Genomic DNA, 12,138 nt, shown 5'->3' with positions numbered 1-12,138 from the left:
CATTGCTGGTAATAATATGCATTCGATCTTTAGGGTAGCAAAGATTTGATACAATTTTTAAGCAAGTCTAAAAAATTATCATCTGCTTTGACCTGGTAATATGCTTTAGGAATTTATCTAAAAGAGACAAAATGGGAAGAAAATAAAAGTTGTGGTCGTTAAAGCATTATTTATGATAGTAAAAATTTGGCAACAGCCTACTAGTACGAAAATAGAAGACTGGTTAAGTAAACTGTGGTGTATAACCACTTAAAGGATCATATAGTGGTTCAGGAAATTAGAGATCGTGGTTATAAAGATGATGTAATAATCTGAAAGAGCTCTTATGATATAATGTTAAGGAGAAAAACCAGGATACGAAATGGTGTATGTGGTGTGATTACCACATCATAAAACAACTGAAGGAAACTACCCACATTGTCAAACTAACTGGAAGGAAATTAATCAAAATGCCGCATGTAGGTGGTTATTTTATGGTGAGCCTCTGGGTCATTTTTAAAACCTAATTTCAAGTTTGTCTTTAAGGCGCCTATTTTACGTTCATGATAAAATGATGTATAATAACCTAATAAAATTATATATTGATAATTCATTTTTTAATATAAGGGTTGACTAGTTAGTTAAAACCTTTATAAATGTAAAACTTGTGTTTTCCAAGTACAGGAGAATCCATAAAATGCCAGAACATTTTATACTCGAGATTTCAGTTTCATTTTGGTAAAATCGAATGGTATAATATGAAACCATAACTTTTGGGGGGAACCTTTTTTGTTTTTCTTTTTTTTAATGAATTGTTTACTTCTTGTCACTATATATTTCATGTTTCCATTTTTTTTCAAGTAAAAATGCTCCGTACTTTTTTCTCTTCTCAAAATCAGTATTCTGAGAATTACAGAGGTAGTAGTCTCAGCTCTTGAGTTTCTTCCCTCCCCATCCCCCAAAGGCATCTTAGTATCCAGTCGCACATGTGTGTTTCTGTGTGAAGCACTTGGATTTATTTGTTACAGCATTTTAGTTTTGTAGGATTTTACTGCCCCTGCAGTCTGCTCAGAGATGCGTGCCGTGGCCCAGTGAGTGACCTTGCACACACACTTAACCTCTCCCTGCTTCAGTTTCCTCCTCTGTGACAAGGGGTGTGAATTATTTCCTGCCTAATTCCCAGGGCTTTTGTAATGATCAGATGAGGGAACACATGCGAACGCAGTTAAGAATGTGTCAGAGGAAGTCTCGGCTTCACATTCTTCCCTCACCTGGAGTGATGGAACTGTGAGGCTCATGTCACAGTCCCCCCTGAGTTGTGCTGGCCAGTGTCCCCAGCAGACTGCACACCTGGAGTGTGACAGGCATGGGACCCAGAGAGGCTGGGGACACAGTGTGTGAGATTCAGCACCTGCCTTTGCGGGCCTTGGGCCACTGGAGGAGGCAGGCCCACAAGCGCCTTGTGCTGCGTCCAACATGGTTGCCCAGGTGGCAGACAGCATGGTGTCGAGCGGGGGACGGAAGCAAGGTGGGCTGCAGCTGCGACTGGGTTCCCTAGGCCTGTCGGCAGGACCCCAGAGCAACTCTGCAGATGGTTGGGCTCCTGGCCCACACCTCTGTCTGGATGGCTGTTTTTATGGTTCTGTATTGAGGGCCAGCAGGTGGGATTTCATTTGAGGAAAGTGCTCCATTCATTGCCTTTAAAAAAAGATTGCAGACCTTGGAGGAATTTAACACAGGGAAGAGGTGTGTGGGACGCTCTATGGGTCATGTTTGAACTGAGACATTCCTCCCTCCGTCTCTGTCATTCTTTCGTATCTTTTGCTTAGTTTGAAAAGTATTGATGAGAAAAGAGTGTGAAGACAGTATAACGTTTGTAATGTAATTAATGCCCTGAGCTCTGACATTGGGACAGTCTCAGGTGTGGGCTGCAAGAAGCCGACTACATCTCTTCTCTTCTCCTGGAGAACCTTCTGCCCTTGATGTAGAGTAAAACAGCCTCCAGGACGCCTCCTCACATCTTGAGACAGTTCTGATCGTAATGGGATTTCAGGCTGCTTCCTGTTAACTCTTCAAAATGTAAGCAGTACAGTTTTACAAGCAGTGAGTTTGAAATCTAGCCACTTTCCTGTTTGTCATATATTTTCCTCATTTTTTCTGGGGGGTCTGGGTGAACACTGTGCCTCTTCAGACATGAACATTTACAGATATGCATCCAGCTTGCTTTGAGTCTTAGCTGAGTATCAGTTCACTGTCACAGCCTTTCAGCTGGCTGTGGAGAACTTGAGACGTGTTTCCACCAGCATGTGTCTAGGAGTTGGCACTGCTGTCCCAGGAGGACGGTGAGCAGCTGGTGGATCCGTGTCCACAGGAGCAGAACAGAGGAAAAAGCCTCAGACTTACATCTGATGAACTTAGGTTAGATGGAGAAGGATTTTGTGGTTAAAGTTCTGAGCACAAGAAGAAAACTCTCCCTCCTTTCCCTTCTGCCCTTCCAGGGAGAACTCCAAGAAGGCGGCTCCCAGAAGCATCCCTCTGCGGTGGGGACCAGGGGCTCTGCAAAGGACTTCTCAGGCTGCTGGCCTTGTCCCATTTTTGTCCCAGTTGCCGCTTCTCTGTCACAGCTCCCACGAGAGGCACGTGCATGGTCTGGGTGCGCCAGCCGTGTTTGGATTCATTTTAAGGGATCTCGGGCGTCAAAGCCATGTGCACGTGAGGCACGTTAGCGACTCCTGTTTGCACACAGTCAGTGCAGCCCCTGATCAAACAGGACTCATTCAGGCCCGGCGTTTGCAGCCTCCCTCCCCGAGCCAGTGGTCCTTCCCACTAAACCCAGTCCTGGCCTGCCGGCCTTTCTTGCCACTTCCCCACACTTTCTACTCAGGTTGCCTGCCCCCTGGGTCCCCGGAGTCTTGGAGCATCTTCTCTCTGGGCTCCTGCCTCGGGTGAAGGCTGTCCTCCAAGCAGCCCGCGGCTTCCCTTGGCTGCTGCCCCACTGCTCGGCCCCTTCGGCCCCAGTCCACACGTCCAGCCTTCGTGCTCTCTGGTCGCTGCTGGCCAGATCCAGCCCCTGTCCCAGCCTCGTCTTCCCCTTCCCAGTGCCGCCCCTCGCCCGCTCCTGGAAACCTTCCCCAGCTGCCCTGTGCTGGCACTGCCACCTCAGGCTCCCGTGCTCCTTCCACGCTTTCTGGGCTTCCAACCTTGGCCTTCCCCCTTTTTTCCTGTCCTTGGGGCGATTTCTTCCACTGCCACGTGTGCACCTCAGGCTCCCCAGCTCTGTGCTATGCTCATGTCTCCCTCTGGTCCTTCACCCTGAGCCCTGGCTGCCCTCAGACCCCACTGGAATCCCGTGGGCTCCGCACTCTCTGGTCCGTCCTCATCCCTGCCCCGCTCCTCTAATTGCTGATCACTTACACCCCCGACTGGGAGCTGTGCTTGACTTTCCCTCTTCCTTAGCTGCGCCCTCTACTTAGTCACTAAACCCTATTGACTCCACTTCCTAAATACTTTAGGGCCGGGAATTGATTTGTTTGTATTTAAAAGTGGCAGCTGACTGTGCTCAGGCTAACGTCAGTGAAGGTAGGTACGGCTCCACGTACCTAGAATTCTGGAGTAGGGCTGGGTGACCTGGGGGCTCCGAGGTTCTTCCCACCGCTCCTCTTCTGCAGCTTCGGCCCTTGGCTGCTTCCTTCTGTCGTGTCTGATGGCTGCTTCTGCCAACTGGGCCGCCTTTTTCCTGGTTCATGTCCAGTGAGGGAGTGAGTGGCTCTTCAGCTCGTCGAAGTTACCCGAAGGTTCCCCTTGGCTCCCGCAGTGGCTTGCACACGGCGCGCATTCCTCACGGAGCTGTGTGCATCTGCCTTCCTGGGGCTGGGGGTGGCCTCCGCCCGGGGAGGAGGGGGCGGAGAGCAGCCAGCAGAGCCCGGGGCAGCCCCACTTCCGTTAGTTTTAGGTGGGATGTTGGGATGGGAATCTGCTCCCTCTCTGCACAGTCTGCTTCCTCTCTAACTTCCTTTCCTATTTATTTTTACTAATTTTTATTAAAGAGCTGTAGTTTTTACAAGTCAAATAGTACTACTGGGTTTATAATGAATGTTTTTTAAAAACCACAAAACACAAGCACCTTTCAGCTCCGTGCGCCGCCCCTCCCGCTCCCAGATCCCTGCTCCCTGTGGCCAGCACTTTGCTTGTGTTTCCCTCCGCATTTCTGAGTTACGGGCTTATGTACCAGATCTTGATCATTTTTTGGACTCAGGTATTCTCTGCTGACTTTGCACGTGGGAGATGAGGACTTGGCTCTCTCCGAAGGCCCCTTCCACGGCTGCCTGCCCCCCACCTCCCATCCTCCCAGTGTGCTCTGTCTTCTCGCTGAAGGCACGACTCGTACACAGAAGAACCAGGATAGCACTGCCTTCCTCATGCAGTCTTTTGCTTTTTCCAGAATTAGTAAAGTTGCTTTATTTATTTCCTTAGTTTTCTGTGTACCAATCACAAACTAATCCCTCTGCTCTCCAAAAAAATGGAAAATCTCCTCTGAAATGCTCCCCCACCCCAAGTGGTGCATCCGACTCACGTGTTCCCTGGCGCTGCCCCTCCCTGGGCCCTCAGCCGCCTGCTCCGGCCTGGACCGGTTGCCCTTGGCCTGCAGCACACCTGGCATCCTGAGCGCCCGTTCCCTCATCCCTCCTGTTTCTGGGACGAGCACCTTTAGTTTTGTGGTTTGTCCCCTCATGTTGGTGGAACGTGTCTTCAGGGTGTTGTATGTTTCAAGATGCTGTGCTTTGTCTCTCTCACCTGTTTGGCTGGGACATGGTGGTCATTTTCCAACTTCTCCTTCGCCTCCAAGGACTTGTCTTAGTTCTGTGATATTTCCTTTTCTCTTTCTGGAAATCTTATTATTCAGATGACGTTCTTTTAGGTTGATGCTTTGATTTTAATATCTTTTCTCTCCCTGTTTCTTTTCTTTGCCTAATCTTGTTTTCTGGGTGATATCCTGAGCTATATCCTCCAAGTTTTCTTTGACTTTTAAAAAATTAACGCTATCACATTTTTAATGATTAGGAGCTCTTTTTGTTTTTTTTTCTGATTGTTCTTTTAAAAAATCATTTTATTCTTATCTCATGGAGAACAAAACAACGTGAGGATATTGATTTGAAGTGTTTTTTTTGTTTGTTTGTTTGTTTTTTTGCGGTACGCTCACCGCTGTGGCCTCTCCCATTGCGGAGCACAGGCTCTGGACGCGCAGACTCAGCGGCCATGGCTCACGGGCCCAGCCGCTCCGCAGCATGTGGGATCCTCCTGGACCGGGGCACGAATCCGTGTCCCCTGCATCGGCAGGCGGACTCTCAACCACTGCGCCACCAGGGAAGCCCTGATTTGAAGTTTTGAAATATTCTTTTGTATTCTTCATTGTCTTTCTCCTCCAGGTTCTTTCTGGTTTTGTTTTGGCTTCTCTTTTTCATATTAGATGCTTTTCTCAAATGTCTGGTGATCCTTGGTTGTCTGCTCATATTTAAGAGGTACTAAAAAGTACCTGGAAACCTGTGGAATGGGGTAATTAGTGGACCTGTCCTTCTACTTGGAAGACCCATCTGGACATCAGAGTCTGTCTTTGAGCAATCTTCTTCCTGACCGTGTCAGTGTTGGAGGCTGGCTGCCTGTGGGCCTTACCCGGTGGCTGAAGTGGGCTCGCTTTTAGCATTTAGTTGCTGGGTTTTTCACTCTAGGCCCCTGAGCTGTGTCTGGCCTTCTGTTCAGCCCCTTCATAGAGAGTAAGATGCATACCCGCCTGCCTGGGTAGGAGAGGAGATGCGGGGGGCTAACCATTCCTTTTCAAGACTTCCAACCAGTCCACTCCGGGGAGGTGACCGTAGTCAGCTTACTCTTGTGTTTCCTGATGTAGCTTTGGGCTTCAGCTCGCTCTGGTCTACTCTGTCACTTACCACGTGCCCATGTGCTGTCAGCTTCTAAGTGTTGACTTCTCTGTCTGCTGACCTCTTCTCTCCACTGACCTCTTCTCTCCAGTTCTCTGTTAGAGTTTCACGCTCATTACCCTCAATTGAGTGGGGTTCGGGAAGGTGTTCAGCCATCAGGCAACCCCTCGTACCTTTCTAGGCTTCTCTCTGCCCCCGCTCTCCCGTTCACACTCGCCCTAGTGGACTGGTTTGATTTCATAAGCTCACATTGCTTTCCTACTTTTTCTTTTCTTTTCTTTTTTTTTTTTGTTGTTGTTGTACGCGGGCCTCTCACTGTTGTGGCCTCTCCCACTGTGGAGCACTGGCTCCGGACGTGCAGGCTCAGTGGCCATGGCTCACGGGCCCAGCCGCTCCGTGGCATGTGGGATCCTCCCGGACCGGGGCACGAACCCGTGTCCCCTGCATCGGCAGGCGGACTCTCAACCACTGCGCCACCAGGGAAGCCCCTGCTTTCCTACTTTTGAGCGTGCTGTTCCTTCTGCCCTTGCCCCTTGTCTGTCCAGTCAATTTCCAGTCATCCTTGAAGGGTCGACTCAAACATCACCTCCTCTGTCCAGTCTGCTCCCTGCCACCTTCCTCCACTCCAGCCCAGGCAGAGCTAATTAGACTCTCTGGAGTGTTCCAGGAGCACCTCCTGTATCCCAAGAGCACATTTCGTAACATTTTCCACGTTGTGTTGTAACTGTTGGTTGCATATTTCCTTTCTTACCAGATGTGAGGGCAGGGGCCACGCCTCATTGTTCCCTGTGCGGCGGTAGTACAGTCATGCAGTGAGTGCGGGAAGAGCGCCTTCTCTAGGAGCGCCGGCCTCCCCCCCCCGCCTGGTGGTGATTAAGTCCTTATCCTCGCCTAAGGAATTGCCATATTTCCTCCCGTCCTCAGGTGCCACACAGTCATGAGAGGAATTCTTGGTTTGCCCCACATAGGCTGTCCGGGGAGGGCCCAGCATTCGTTTTTCATTCATAACTGTTTCATACAGAAAAGCCTAATTTTTGGTTTTTCACATCTCCTGGCACTTGTGTGGAATCTTTCATTAGTTAAGGCTGGTTGGATTGAGGGGTGGGGTGGGGCGTTGTTGGTTTTTTTCTTAATTTTTTAGGCTGTGTGGTTATCCCTCCTTTAGAAAGCAGTTTGAGTGAGGATCCTAATCGCTGGATTCTTCTTCCTACTCAAATCCAAAAACAGTTTCTGAATATGAATTGTCAGCTTCATCTTGATTCACGGTATAGAAAATTCAACTCCGTGACAATTATTAGCTATTAGGATATAGTACCAAGAAAATCCGCGTGGTTTCCTTGGATGAAGGCCTTTGCAAGATTACATGTTTCCATTTCCTGGCATGGTGTCCCTGCAGTGCCGCCTGAGGACAGCGGGTTAGGATTGATGACGTCTTCACAGACCACCCCGCCCTAAGAGTTTTTTCCTTTTTTCTTCCTGTGTCATATCTGACCCCTCTTTTTCCCTCTCTTCCATCTCTTCTTCACAGTAATGAGAATTTTTTTATCCTGAGCCAACAGACTTTTCAGTGTCAATATTCTGAAATTCTCCTCTTTCCCCAGTGTGCCTATGGCGTATATTCATTTTTTTAACTTTAGTTGTAAGTGAATTATGCACCACTGTTACCATATTGCAGACCTTGGTCTCCATGGTGCAGGGGGGTACTTAGCCTCACTAGGATTCTCTCAGTGGTATGGTGAACAGTTATTAGTTATTCTTCTGGTGCAGGGGAGCAAAGTCAGGAACGACAATTTCACCAGCTTGGTGACATCATTCCCGATAAAAATTCATGAAGAACATCCTGGAATTACATTCAGGAAGTCTGTAGCCATAGGAGGGACACTTTAAGGCTCTTTTCCTTTAATGAGGACACAGGTCAATATTTTTAAAAATCATAAAGGCAAATACTTCTTCTTCGTAAAATTTGGAAGTACTGATAATTACTTTGTAGAGTTTATCCAGGCAACGACAGATACAAACTATGATTAAATTATACAGCAGAGGTTATTGTGTGATGATGATGAACTTCAAAAACAGGAGAACGGTCCTGTACAATAGAAGAGAGAGAAGTAGACTATGAAAACAAATTTTCTGCTCCAAAGGATTTACAGACACAGTCTTACAAGTGAAACCGATTATTTCAGTAGACACATATTATGCTTGACCTTCAATTATAATGAATAACCAGTGGTTTCTCGTTTGGAATGTTCTGTTAGGAAACAAACATTTGTCACATAGCTGGAATATTTAAGTGTTTGCTACTGATGTTAATAGCCCTAAAGAAATACAGGTATTCTTCACTTTATATACTAGATTTTAAAATGTAGGTGAACTGAGTTTTTGTAATCATAATTATACTTAAAGTATCCACGTAAGGAAATCTTTCCTATTTAAAAGAATATTCTGTAGAAATTGCCCTCGTTTAGAAGGCAGTTTGGTGTGAAATGGGAATTCTTTACCTAATACATCTTTTTGCTAAATGTCCAGACTTTAGTTTTCCACGAGTAGAGGTAATGTTTGTTTATATACTAAAGCTTAAAACCTGGTACTACGTACTAAAACCTTTTTCAGAGGAAGCCTTCAATACTTAAATAGACTTAATATTTTCTTAGACACTTCAAGCCATGATTTCAAATAAACTAGAAGGGGTCTGGGGTTGGTACGTCTTAAACAGCCCCAAGAGAAGGCTTTCCAGTTTTCAAGTCTTAGCACACGCACGTGGGAGCGGGGTGAACTCTTCTCCTCTGGCCTCCATCCCGGTGTGTTGTTTCATTGTTTTTGTTGTTTTTAACCGAGGAAGAGAGGTTTATTCTTTTTGCTTTTGGATACGAATGGTAGATTCCAAGCCTCCTCTCATTGGCTGACAGTAAGTTTTTCACAAACTGTGGTCCCTCCTGATGCAGTATCTGGTGTCTGCTGATGTGATCGGTGATCCACCGGCGGTTTTACAGCTTCAAATGCAGTCGGTGCCGTGACGTGGACGACAACAACAGGAAAAATCACTACAAGTACCCTTTGTGCCTCTGTGACATCTATGACATGACAGCTGTGTTTACGTACACGCTTCGTAAGAAACACGACCTTTATGTCTCATTTGGAGTCAGGACTGGAGTGGTGTAGCAGGATCGTTAAAGGGGACATTTCAGTGCAGGATTAATTCATTTAGTTCAGATAATTTTAAAAATAAAAAAATTTAAATCATTACTATACAGCATCTTTCCAGAGATATGAATTGGTGAAAAAGGAACTGTTATGGTACTAATATACGCTTAAAGCTTTAACACATTCGTCGGTTGAAAAGAGTAATTATTCATTTAATTCTGAAATATAAGGTTATGAAGTACCAACATAGAGCTCAAGTAGATTTGCTGGCTCCCTCCAAGTATTTTAAGTAATAAATGATTCTGTAGGGTTTTTTAATTTTATAAATTCTAAAACTTTGATTATAAAAAATTCAGTAACGTCAAAAATAAATAAAGAACCCAGATATTTTACCACATTTGCTGTTTTATCCCTTTATTCTTTTTTTTCTGTGCTATATTTAAGACAAATCCCAGATAGCATGTCCTTTCACCCATACTTATTTCAATATAAATCTCTTCAAAATGTGGGATTTCCTTCCATAACCACAGTGCTGTTATCTGTCATACCACCTCTTATCTTTACTTTGAAGAAGGTCTTGTCAGATTAAAGTAAATGATTTGTCTGGGGCTTGGATTAGCCATGGCTAATGGAGGAGGGCATCTGTTACATCAAGAAGATGGGTGTTCATTCTGAAGTTTTTCTTTGTCTTGCACTGTAAGATAGGAAATGGTTTATAAAGGAAACTTTAAAAAGCAATGTAAATCTTTACTTTCTCAGCTAAAAATGTGATGTTGCCATCATAGTTTTATAAATGAAAAGTAATTTACTGATATTTGACATACAGGAAATGACTTTCTCATAGATGAGGCCCGATCGTTGATAGAAAAAAAATCAGACTTAACAAAACCAAAATAAAAAGAAGTCACAGTTTGTTATTTGCAAGGAGTTTTTTCTTCACCATAAGAAAATATTCTGCTCTGCGGCCTGTGTAAGTGCTGGGTTTTGGAGTGACTCAGCCGACTGCCCCCCACAGTGCTGCTCCCACCTCCTCCAGTGAGACCGCATCTAGTCCTCTTAGGTAGTAATTACAGGAACTGTATAGGTCTTAGCTTCCCTGGAAAGACTGGAAAGCCATTGTGCTAACACGGTGAGAGAAGAACATGGAAATCTCTTACACAAGCTCTTGTACTCAAATTATTTATTACTATTATTATTTTTAATCCACAAACTCACTAGAGTAACAACTCAGCGAACCATTCTTATTCTGAAGACCCTCAGTCGCAAGGGAACTGTAAGTAGGTTAAAGGACCTGTGGAGTAGGGCTCCTGCGTAGTGGCTTGTGGAAACATAGCTTTGAAATCAGATTTAATCTAAACCAGTGGGAAAAGTGATTCTCTTCCCTCTCTTCCCATTAGATTTTCCCATGACTTTTTAGTGGTGCATGTACTAAAAAAGTACTGCACAAGGGAAGCTCATCTTTATTTAAAGCCTTGAACTGAACATATATAGGAATGCTTCTTGCCAAAATAGGCAAGGAGGATGTGAGTAACAATTATGGAAAAATAATGGAAACATACTCAGGAAAGGGAATCAGGAGATGGCCTCCCACCCATTATGGCTCTCTTTATACTACTGTGAATACCGTTTAAATTTTTTTGGATTTTGTTTGTACGTGTGTGTTCTGGATATTCTGTTAAGCTCTTCATAGGAGAAAATAGATTTCTTTAGCAAAAACAGGTGAGACTACTGTTTGTACTGTTTTGCGCTGTTTTGGTTGAGTGACATTGGCAATTAAGTCATTTAAAAATTAGGGCCTCCCTGGTGGCGCAGTGGTTGAGAGTCCGCCTGCCGTTGCAGGGGATACGGGTTCGTGCCCCGGTCTGGGAGGATCCCATATGCCGCGGAGCGGCTGGGCCCGTGAGCCATGGCCGCTGGGCCTGCGCATCCGGAGCCTGTGCTCCGCAACGGGAGAGGCCACAACAGTGAGAGGCCCGCATACCGCAAAAAGGAAAAAAAAAAAAAAAAAAAAAAAAAAAAAAAAAAAAATTAAATTGCTCTTCGTTATCTCCAGACTCAGATGACTGTTGGATCACTATATAGAACACTCAGTCTAGGTAAATTATAAAATATGCTAAATAGAAAATCTTCCTTGAAATTTACATTTGGCAATTTAGGTTAAGAATGAAAGATGGGAGGCACTTATTTGTGTACAATGGCTGTTATTAAATACACCCTTTAAAGACTATGTTGGGCAGCCGTGATGTTAGCAGAATGGCACAATAGCAAGCTCTGGACCCTCCTTTCTTCAACAGTCACACCAAATCAATAATACACAGACCAGTTCCCTTTGTGAGAAATCCAGAAACCAGTTGAGAGGCTTCTGCACCCCAAGTGTGTGTGAAACCAGCCACATCAGAATTGTTAGGAAAATTTGAGATACCCTCTTGCCATAATCACTACCCCTGGCAAAGTGCCATATGATTGGGAGAAAACTCCCAGCTTCTCCCTGGGAAGAGAAGGAAAGAACTGGGTCGTACATCTGATATTCTGTTTTTTTTTTCCTGGGTGTAGCCTAAGCCACTGGCTTCTGTCTCACCTGTCTCAAAGGGCTGATTGAACACCGGGGCCACTGAGAACGGAGGTGGCAGTTTGAACTATCACTCAACACAGCCCCTCCTCCTGGCCCAACACAGAGTGAGCTGGTGAAAAAAAAAACCCAGATTCCAGCTTCTACTTTGGGTGGTGGGCTGGGGGGTGGGGAGAGTTGTACCATGTATCCAATATTCAGATTTCCTGAGGGCTGCCCAAGGGGCTGGCTTCTGAATTAGAGCACTGACCCAGCATACTCTATACACCTTGGGGCCACTAAGAACAAAGACAGTGGTTTGGACTAGCAAGATAAATCTCCAGAAACTGACCCCAAGGAAATGGAGATATATAATTTATCTGACAGAGAATTCTAAACAGCAGTCATAAAGATGCTCAGTGAGTTCAAGAGAATAAAGCATGAACCAAGCGAGGCTTTCAGATGTTTTTTAAAAATTAGAAATTAAGTAGCTGAGGTGTACAACAACTGAAATGAAGAATACACTGGAGGGTTTCA

General features: G+C 45.3%; 1 protein-coding gene across 3 annotated transcripts in view; it reads left to right on the top strand.

Annotated features, from left to right (window-relative positions):
- Positions 1–12,138, top strand: part of TULP4 (TUB like protein 4) — a 246,763-nt gene that overhangs the window by 178,614 nt on the left and 56,011 nt on the right. The window lies entirely within an intron of this gene.

Source organism: Mesoplodon mirus, assembly GCF_964341445.2.
Source record: "Mesoplodon mirus genome assembly, chromosome: 10".
Taxonomy (NCBI): Eukaryota; Metazoa; Chordata; class Mammalia; order Artiodactyla; family Ziphiidae; genus Mesoplodon; species Mesoplodon mirus.
The sequence above is the reverse complement of the archived record's forward strand: the minus strand, read 5'-3'. Positions and strand labels throughout refer to the sequence as shown.